Genomic DNA, 10,639 nt, shown 5'->3' with positions numbered 1-10,639 from the left:
GGTTACTAGCAAAAATTTCTACCCAAACAAAATTCTAACCCTGTTGTATTGGTTGGATGCAGTACTTGTGGAGACGGTGTCCTGGTAGTTGAGATGCCTGGCCATGTTCAGAACGACATTAACACTAAGTTACAAATGCAACTACCTTTGATTTCAGTGATACCACTGTATTGAACCATTGGGACACGGACGCAGGGCTTAGGAATAAAATGAGCAGAATTTGTTGAAGCACTATGCAACATCATTCAGCAAATACCAGAAAGGCAAATTTCTGGTGGAATTATAAACTAAATCTGGGCAAAATGTTTGGCGTTGATGAGCAGAAACTCATACATGTATAACTCCATTATTTACTTCTCCCTTGTGTCTGTAGCACCACAGCCATTTGTTTTCTTTCTTTCTTTCAATTGCAGTGCTATTTCGGTAACGCCTGCTGAACCTACGACGTTCCATTTAAAGGCAGAAACCCGTCTGTGTCATCATCCTTTCTCTTTGTTTACTCCTCCTGTACGTATACTGTCATACCACACGAATTAAAGGCAAGAACACCATAAACAACCTTTAAAATAATCTCAGTAAGATATCTCAAAACAGGGAAAGGAATACCAAAGTATCTGCAGGGCAGGATAATTTGGGGTTGTTGTCAAGGCGGAGAAAGAGACAACCGGTTCAGGCTGATGACCCCAACACAGTGAGCTCAGATAAAAAAAGCACTTCAAACACCACTGATAAGCTTCACAGTAAAGGATGCAAAGGGCTCCTTCGGCCAAAAAGAGATAGCCCGACAAAGCCAGTATGTGAGGTGAGAATATTCAAACTGATAACAATCACTGTGTCTCTGCGTTGTATTCACAAAAGATATTGTTCCGGGGGTTCATGTGGAGCGTCAGCAGAGGATAAGGAGGTGAAGGTCAGTCATATGGGAAATCACCTTATCTAATCAGTGTTAAACAGTCAACAGTGGCATTTGTAACAAATAGGCTTCAGCCTAACGTGACAGACAAGCTATGAAATGTTAGTGGTCATCAATGTGTGTGTGTGTGTGGTGTGTGTGTGTGTGTGTGTTATTCACATCACAGCAGCCCTATAATGACTGTTTAACAACCAGAGTAGTGCTCACCTGTGTCAACGCGTTGAGTGACTGAGTTAATTATTGTCCTCCAGACGCCTTTAAGGCACAAAGAGACAGAGAGATTACAGAAGACAAACTGAAGATCAGATAAGCGAGAAGTACCTTTCTCTTTAACTGCAAGACTGATCAATCTCAAGATTTGAGTTCCATTCTGCTGTTTATATCACAGATAAGCAAAAGCGTCAGAGCGGTTGTTTACGCTTATTTAAGTAATGCTCATAAATGACTTTCCGTTCATGCAAGATATATGCCCACCTCTTGTAAGGGAGGCAGATGATTCCACCCTCCCCGACAACAACAAAAATCCAATGTGTTCACCTCCTGGTGACTTTGTTGCAGCATCTGGCAAACGTTAGGCTTCACTGAACCCACCGTTAAGCTGTAATCTGAGAAGCGTTCTTACGATGCGGCTTCAGTAGGCAAAGTGTGTGTGGTGTGTGTGTGTGGTGTGTGGGTGTGTGTGTGTGTGGGTGTGCGTGCGTGCGTGCGTGCGATCATGTATGTACTCTTGCATCTGTGTGTCTCTGGGCTCAGCTCCTTGCGCGGGTTTAAAAGACAATGCTCGGTTGGGATAGGAACCAAATAAGCCGGTGCAGGCACAGCAGGGGAGCTCTTACAGCGCGCGCACAAAACCACCCAGCCCCAGAGAACACAGTGCTGGCTGCCTTGTGAAGCACAGCAGTGACAGTGGCCGCGCTGGTTGGACGGGTCTATGTGTCTTTTGTTAGCAGCGCCTGATAAGTGAAAAAAAAATGGCTAAAACAGACAAGACCTATAAGACAATAAACTACACTCCTGCACAGCTGGCCAATTTTTTGAGAAGCTATTTCCTGTTAAAATTCTGACACGGGAATAATGATGGCTTTGATTGGGCCCCAGTTAACGGGAGGCACTTCGTTCCTTTGTATTGGTTTCATTGTGAGGCGATGGGGTGGGAGGGGAGGAGGGGGTCGGGTAGGTTTTGAGGGAAACAGTGCTGGAGATGACACAGTCAAGAACATCCTGTGACCCCCACACCCCTGCTGCGCATGCACACGCACACACACACACCCAGTGCGAGGCACCACGCACACGCACACGCACACGCAACACCTCTCTTGCATTGGTAGACCGGTTTCAGTGTGATTTTCACAATCATTCTCACAAAAGTCAGGCATGACCGTGAAACTTTACTAAAATTCTCAAGAGAAATGTTAATCACACTGATCAGCTTCAGGGCATCTTGTCATGATGAAGTTCAAACAAGACACTTAATCAGTCAGTAATGCCATCATCTTGGTCTAGTCTGGCCTGGGAGAATATTAGATTAGTGTGGCTCTGTTCAGACGACAGAGGGGTAATACCTATTGCACCCATTACAAGAAACCAGGGTTGAACGAATTTTCAAATAGTAATGAGAAGTATTAATCTGCTAGGAAGACAAGATAGATGGCATTCATTTCAACAGCATTATTTCATGTGGATTGTCTAACATTTGTGTAATGCTCTATTGGGTTAGGTGTCACAATCTGGACACAAATAGCATATAAAAAAACTGCACAAAGGTGTGAGGACACAATATAACCAGGTTTGAATTAATTATTGCCACAACAAAGCTGTGAACAATCAGTGGCCAAAGAGGCTTCAACAGCAGAGGAGTTTGAAATATTAATATAAAATTATCATTTAAACTAAATATAGCTCAACTTCAAGAACGAGTGGTGCTTTCTGGTTTAAAAAAGCTTTTACAAAATGTGTGAAAAGGTTAGGCGTTGTCTTGTGTTTGTTGCACATGTCTAAGGGAAGTCTCACTTGTTATATCTAAAGGAAAGTCTGTGGTTCTTGAGTTAATTACTGCAAAAGCAGGGTGAACGTTGCGATTTATCATCTTTAAGAACCCACCCCCCACACTACCACTCACATGGAGGTATTCAAAGCACGCACATAAACACACACTTGCTTTTATGCATACACACCCACGTTTTCTATCTGAGTAAGGTTTTTCCATTAGTGTTTTTGCAGAGATCACAAGTGTTCTGTTTTGCCACACAGAGGGTTTCGCCACAGAAGCTAACCAGTGTTCATGCTCTCACTGCTCTGCATCGAAGATGATCACTGGAAAATCATCAGCAAGCACAACACAACACACAAACACACCACACACCACAACACACACACACACACACACACACACAAACAGATGTATGAACACAAGCACAGCTAATGTTCTCTCATTTTGCATGATCATTTCCTCTTTTTGTTTCTCCTCAACTCATTTTTCTTTAACCTCTTCATCTCATTATTAGCGTTCTCTCACTCCTTTTTCTCTATACCATTCTTCCTCTTTTTCTTTTCTCTGTCCCTCCTCTCATCCTCTTTCTAGCAGTGCCCTCTCTAAAGAGGGCTGATGTGAGCTCCAGATGTTGAAGTAGACTGGTTGGAGACAGGGAGGGTCGAGGGCTTCTCATCCTCTCCTTAAGTTTTATTACCTGATATTATTTGGTTTTGTTGGATCCCTTTGGCTCTTCTTCTTTTGCCTCTAAGTCCACCTTTGAGGAACAAATTGTTTTAATACAAATTAACTATGCTTTTATTATGTTTCATATTAACCGCATGGGCAAAAACAAATACTATCCCACTACGACCTAACAAACAGTATACTAAAGACCATTATTTCTATGGAAAGATATAGTTGCTATATACAGTATTTGTATTATTTACCATTAGCTGTTAACAGAGCTACTCTTGGGGTCCATAAATTAAAAAAATTTATCACATTGTGGTAATGTAAAAAAATACAATAAAGAACACTGCAGACCCTACCTAAAGCATATTGTAGGACACTAAAGATCTGAATTCTACAGAATTTTACATTTTTTTTAATAGAAATATAGGTTAGACAAATTCAGAAAGGCCAGCCGCTGTCAGTGCCTTTCTTAGTTGTGTTGAGGACTAGTCTCTTCTCCTTCACAAACAAATCTCTGCCTCGTGAACCCTCCTCTCCCGATTCAAAACAAGTGGTGTTGTCATTCATTATACCTTAGTGCTTAGGTCAGGGGTCATTAGCCTCTAAAGATACTATCTCTCTGTAGTGAACATCCATCAATTGTGGATACAATGTCACCTTCCTCACCTCTTGGCCATACAGCACTTTGCTCCTTCTCCCCCCCCACTCTCTGTAATAGATTTGGATCCTGTGTTCGCTCACCGGTCTCCCTCTCTCAAAGCTCACTGGTGCTTTCCGCCGAGAAGCATTGATCACCGGTGGACACAGATAGACACTTAAGAGAACAGTGTGAGTGTGTCGTTGCAGCGGCAGAAGCAGGGGTCACGCTGTGAAATAAGGCTGCATGCCGGGGCTAATGAACTCAGGGGTCAATAACGTGCATCGTTGACCATTCACGTTACTTAGCATATCTTAATGTGCTGATAAGATCATGTGTGTTACAGCTAATTTGAGTAAAAAATAACAAAACGAACAACAAGGTAGCTGTTGATAGTGGAGGAAAGAAGAGAGTTAGTGGTTATGGCTTACGTTATGGGAAAAGAGTGGAGCTTTCAGTGTTGGCCCATAAACCCCCGCTGAAACATGTGATTCTATTTAATTAGACAAAAACACAATGTGGCTGTTTGTGAGAGAACAGGAGGTTTGGCATTGGATTCAGTTGGCATTAAACGAACTGCTTATAAAAGGTATACATATACACACACAAATTTATAAAATGGACTTGACAAGTGTTAATAAGTCCTTGTCACATAGGAATAAACATAGCAAACCCACATGAAAACGTTCATAAGATCTTAAGACAGTCTCGGGCAACTTTTCTCCCTTGAGTCGTGCTGTTCCTCTATTTAAGAGCCACAAATCCTCTGTAACCAATATTTTAAAATTCACTTTCAAAAAGACGTCCACATTACTCTACAGCACATTAAGAAGCAGCAAAAACCAGTGCACTCTGTGCTCACACGCACATACAATTGTATCTATCAAAGGTCACATTAGTAGTGATTGGGCATTTTGAAATAGCTGCTAAATCCACTTTGCTGTCATTAGAGCACTTACAGCACATAATGCATAATGCAAGTCCGGTCACTTTAGGCAATTAAGACTTGTTTAATTTTACTGCTGTGACCCGAACACCCGAATATGATCAAGAAGCTGCTATTGGTTCCTGTGGAGAATTAGGAAATAAGAACAAGACCAAGAACTTGAAATAAAATGGGACTGTAATTTTGCTAAAACAGCAGTCAACCAACTGTAGATATGGAAAGTTTGCTAACATGAGCCCCCCTATGCTACTGGTCACACCAGATCAAGTAAGGCTTACTCTCAGAGTGTGGTGAAAAGAACAAGGGTGCATGATTTCCTATGAATTTAACTTTCATCTGTACAAATGAGATGTTTTTATTTATATTCCCAAAGTTACATAGTCGTTCAACAGCCAAAAAATTGTAATCCATTTAAAACAAAGGAGTGATCAAACATATAATCAGAGAACCATTACCCTAAACATATCACTAAAAACAATAAGCTTTTTGAAATATTACTATATTCTATGGCAAAAGTTTGGTTTTAAATCTTACACCTAAAGAGTGAAGTAAAATTAGGAACTGATCTACTAATTTGCGCTTTGATGTTGACCCATGTGTTCCTGCCTGGCTTTTATCAAATGACCCCACTCTGACTTACATGCTGATGGAGACTCTGCGTCTGTGTGTGTGTGTGTGTGTGTGTGTGTGTGTGTGTGTGTGTGGTGTGTGTGTGTGTGTGTGTGTGTGTGTGTGTGTGTGTGTGTGTGTGTGTGTGTGTGTGTGTGTTGTGTGTGTGCGCCCAGGCTTTCACTTCAGACAAAACTGCCTTGAACAGACAGACAGACATTCTCTGCCTCCTTTGCCATCTGGAGCAAAGGCTCAGGAGTTGCAACAGGTTGATGATGACTTTAATAAATGGTTGTGCATGGTGTGTTGATGCCCTGATGCCCCCCCCCTTCTCTATTGCAGCTCTCTGTGGCTTGACCTTGTACCTGGTCATTTGACTTCCCGGTGTGGACCCCTCCTTGGTCATCCAGTGCGAAATAGACCCGTGTGTGAGCACATCTGTGCTCTGGCAACATCTGGAGGAGCTCTATGCACTTTGAATGAAAACGCCTGATTGACACATTGTTTGTTTCCAGGGTCGGTGGGTCCTACGTGGTTTCCTTCATCGTTGGCCTATTACTCCCACTTAAATCTGCACTGTAAAAATCTTTCTATCACTGCTCTTCCATTTTTGTTCCTCCCAGATTCCTTGCCCTCTGCAGAAGGACGAGGAACTGCATGAACTGACACAATTTCAGTTATGTATTTGGGATCAGGAATAGAAGGAGGCGACTAAGCAGACAAGCCACGAATGGCAAACATATGTAAATCAGTTTTTGTTTTTTTAACCACATAGATTAACGTTTGGTTTGACATGCAAATTTTGAAACCCAGGGTGAGGATGAATATGAACATTTGTCAAGGTATATAAAAATGTTATACACAGGGTTGATTATCAGACTGTTAAGATTATTGTCAGACCTCTACCGGAAGAAAGAAACAGCACACTGATTTCCGTCACATGTAGCTGATGCAGAAAAATTTCCCTTACAAATCTGTCTGGCAGACAACAGAATAAACTCCTTTTTAAAAGGTCAGTTCATAGCAACTTCATGGATACAGTGTAGGCCTGTGCATGCTAAGCTTGTGCTAGAAAATGTGTTCCTCTATTTCCCACATCTTTCTTCTATTTGAAGTCGTAGGGTCCCAGTACAGCACACAGGGCCCCCTTTTCGTCTCCTCCATCCCTCTCTCTTCTCTCCTTCCTCTATCTCTCTCTTTCTGTCTCTCTGCCCCCCTGCTAGGGACCACAGCTGCGCGGACCAGGTGCGTTCCGCCCCGACACACAACACACACACACACACACACACAAACACAAACAACACACACACACACACACACACACACACACACACACACACACACACACAGCAGGAAATGCCTAATACTAGTTTTAGAATGATGCCACTATGCCAGCTTGACAGGGAGGCTGCAGAATCTGTCACCAGAGAAGGCAACAGAAAGTGAGACAGAGACGGAGAGTTAGTTAGTTAGTATCTTGCAGCTGATTGGAGAAAAAAAGTGGAAACTAAAAGAATGAAACGGTTACTTTATGTCTGAACATTATGTTCTAGTTTTAAGTCCAGATAGTTGGCAAAACTTAGAATTTCTTAGCTCATGAACAGCATCTACACATGGCCTACTTCACTCTCCGTGGAGGGTCATGGCCAGCGCTGGGTATCAACACACTACATCTCTCCTGGCACAGCCAAAACATATCCAACTACACCTCTCTCCAGGGATCAAGTAAAAGGGACGTCTGTCTGTGTGAATGTGTGTGCGTGTGTCACTGTGCACGCATGTGTGACTTTATGTGTGGGTGGATGCACATGTGTTCTTTTAAAAAAGTACCAGTTATTTTGGTCTGTGGCTCACCACAGCTTACACTCTCCCCTGTCTTGTGCTCATCTCACACCGGGGGAAAGGAGTGTGACAGACAGATGCGGGTGAGCAAGACAAAGACATAAATAAAAGTAGAGGAGAAGAGTTTGAAGAGTTTGAAGAGGAGGAAAAGGTATTTGTCATCAAAGGAGATAGTAATATATGACTTTCATGTACGTAATGAGCCAGTAGGCATTGGAAGCCCTCACATGGCTCTCCATTCATGTTTCTTCTAAAACATAGATACACAAAATATACTGCTCATCACTTAAACATCTATAACTTTTATTTTGACAATTTTAAATCTTGGGGATGCTCAGGTGTACTTCATTCTTTCTGTAAACAGTACTTATAAAATGAAATAGCCCTGTGACTAAACACAATAATGTACTAAACTATTTAACTCAGTCTATAAAATGTCCATCACAATTTACTAAAGTCCCAGGTGACTTCTTTAAATTGCTCCGACTAACAGTCCACAAAATCCAAATTATTCTGCATAATTGACTGGCTGGAACTTGGTTATGTTTAGAATTTATTTTAGTTGTGTATTTAAAAGGAAAAATGCACTTCAGTGGACATTTGTTGTTTACACTCAAAATGTAAATGTGCAGTTAGCAGAAAAGTTCATTTTTATCTGTGGTCCCTCTGTGCATGGTCAGCTCTATTTTTGAAAGCACCTATCTTACAGCCCTGACAACCGTGAACAGAGTAGTGGGGTTCAGAATAGAATCAAAACATTTACTAACGCCCTTCATACTTAAGCGGAAATGCATTTTAAATCTATTTTTCTTTCAGACTCAGGAATTTACAACAAAATGTGTGCCTTTAGTCAAAAATCAACACAAACATTTTGAAGAAAAAAATTCTGTTCTTTAGTTTGGCCCCAAACACTAATTTCCTTCAATGAAAGCAATCCATTATAAACTGGCACTGCTGTAAAGTAAGTGCCCCCCCCCCCCCCCCCCCCCCCCCCCCCCCCCCCCACATTATGGAGCGTGAAGCAGATGTACTGTATCCTGCCTCAGCACCAGCAGCACTCACATTATGAGGAACAATACAAAGATGTGACAGTTTCCAATTTGATTTCTCAGTGTTTGGGCATCATTTGATCAGTTGACACGCTGGCTATGGTCTACATATTGTATAGCTGTAACAGCTGAGCTGACAATGTTTTAATGACAAATGTGTGTTTAGTTTAGTTCAATGAATGTGTGACTTTATGTTGATCTGACTGTAAAGAAAAGTTTCAGTGTGATTGGCCTGTAAAAAATGCAAAAATTATATCACTGATAAAACAAAACCAATTTAAACTGGCTTTAGTTTGGTATTCGTTATATTATTACATGGGCAAATGTAAGTGCAATGTCATTAACAATCCCCATTTTATTTGAAATGCTCAATATTGTTAATGATGATATATATTATGCAACAGCTTATATTTTTAAATAGATAGTCCTTAGTTTCTTGCATTTGAAATAGAAGTCGAAGCTAAAAGCAGTTAAGCCAAAAAATGTAGTGGACATGTCAGAGGTCCACTGAACAGAACTAAGGTGCACAAGAAGTAAAAGCCCTGGCATTTCATTGTGATGGAAACTTAGAAAGGCTGCCACGTACAGTAACACACTTGAATACACTCTCTTCTCTCACACACACACACACACCACAACACACAGCACACACACACACACACACACACACACACACACACACACACACACACACAGAGCTGACAACTCAGTGTGGCCACATTCTCACCTCAAACCTTTCCATTCACTGATTGTCAGGCCAGTGTTTCCTGTTTTTTGAGGCCAGTGTTTCTTTGAAAAGACACAGAGCGCCTCAGCCAGGCAGAAGAAACCTACATCAGCTATTTTAGACTCCATTTTCTGTTGGATACTTGAAGTTCTACTTTCCAAGAGCTTTTTCAGCTGCACCACTGAACTTTTTGTTCTAAGTCAGTTTTCTGATTGATTGTAAATGATCTGTCTTCACAACGCAGGGTTTAAAATGTATTCTATTTTTTTTTCAGAGATATTTAACAAAGTGCAAGACTAGTGGCAGAATGTGGCCTGAAATAGTCCAATATATATTCACTAAAATGAGTACATCAGTAATTGTTCAGGGGCCTCATGTATAAAAGACTGCGCAGCTTTCAAATCAGAAGAAGACGTATGGCCCAAACTTGAAAAGTATCTATGTGCAGAAATATTCACATGTACTGTATAAAACCGGGTGTACGCCAGGTCCTGCGCACCTTTCATTTATAAATCACAATCAACATGAAATTGAGCGCACGTGAACAAGCCACCGACCATACCTTGCCTCTTCCCATAAATTAATGACATAAATGTGCCCCCAACATCATTCTTTGTCCATTCTTTGTTGTTGCGGCGAGAAAATTTATTTCTGTTTGGAGGTTTGTCATCTCAGATTAGCAATAAAAGAAAATGTCCAGAGTGGCAAATGGTGACTGGGCAGTGAAAGCACAGAACCATGGTAGAAAAGACAAAAACAGTCTAATGTTGAAATGGAAATCAAGCCAATAGTGGCAGTGCCACACCAGTTACAGAACAACATGCATCTCAGTGTCAGTCCAAATTAGTATAATATAATAAGTGAAACTCAGCCCAGTGCAAGGGAAACCCGACTCAGAGGAGAAGATGTTTGTCCACGGAGGTTGACAGTGCAGACGGATCCGCTGCGCCACGCATGGATGAAATAATGAAATAGTAAATAGGACTAACAGAAATATGGGCAGAATGGAGACAAGACGGCATATCGTTTGGTGGACTTGGTACACCTTGTTCACTTAATAGTCTACAAATCATCCACAGGATCAATTACACATCCAATGAGTTTGCCCACAAGACGCAGCGTTTGTTCCTGGGGAGATGGATCCATGCGTCCTGTACACCATGGATGTCTGAGCCTCCGCAACTAGAGACTCACAGACACTATAGCATTTTTCCAGAAAAAAAAGTACACACACACACACACACACACACA

Source organism: Etheostoma spectabile, chromosome 20 (assembly GCF_008692095.1).
Source record: "Etheostoma spectabile isolate EspeVRDwgs_2016 chromosome 20, UIUC_Espe_1.0, whole genome shotgun sequence".
Classification (NCBI taxonomy): domain Eukaryota; kingdom Metazoa; phylum Chordata; class Actinopteri; order Perciformes; family Percidae; genus Etheostoma; species Etheostoma spectabile.
This window is presented reverse-complemented; position numbering follows the sequence as displayed.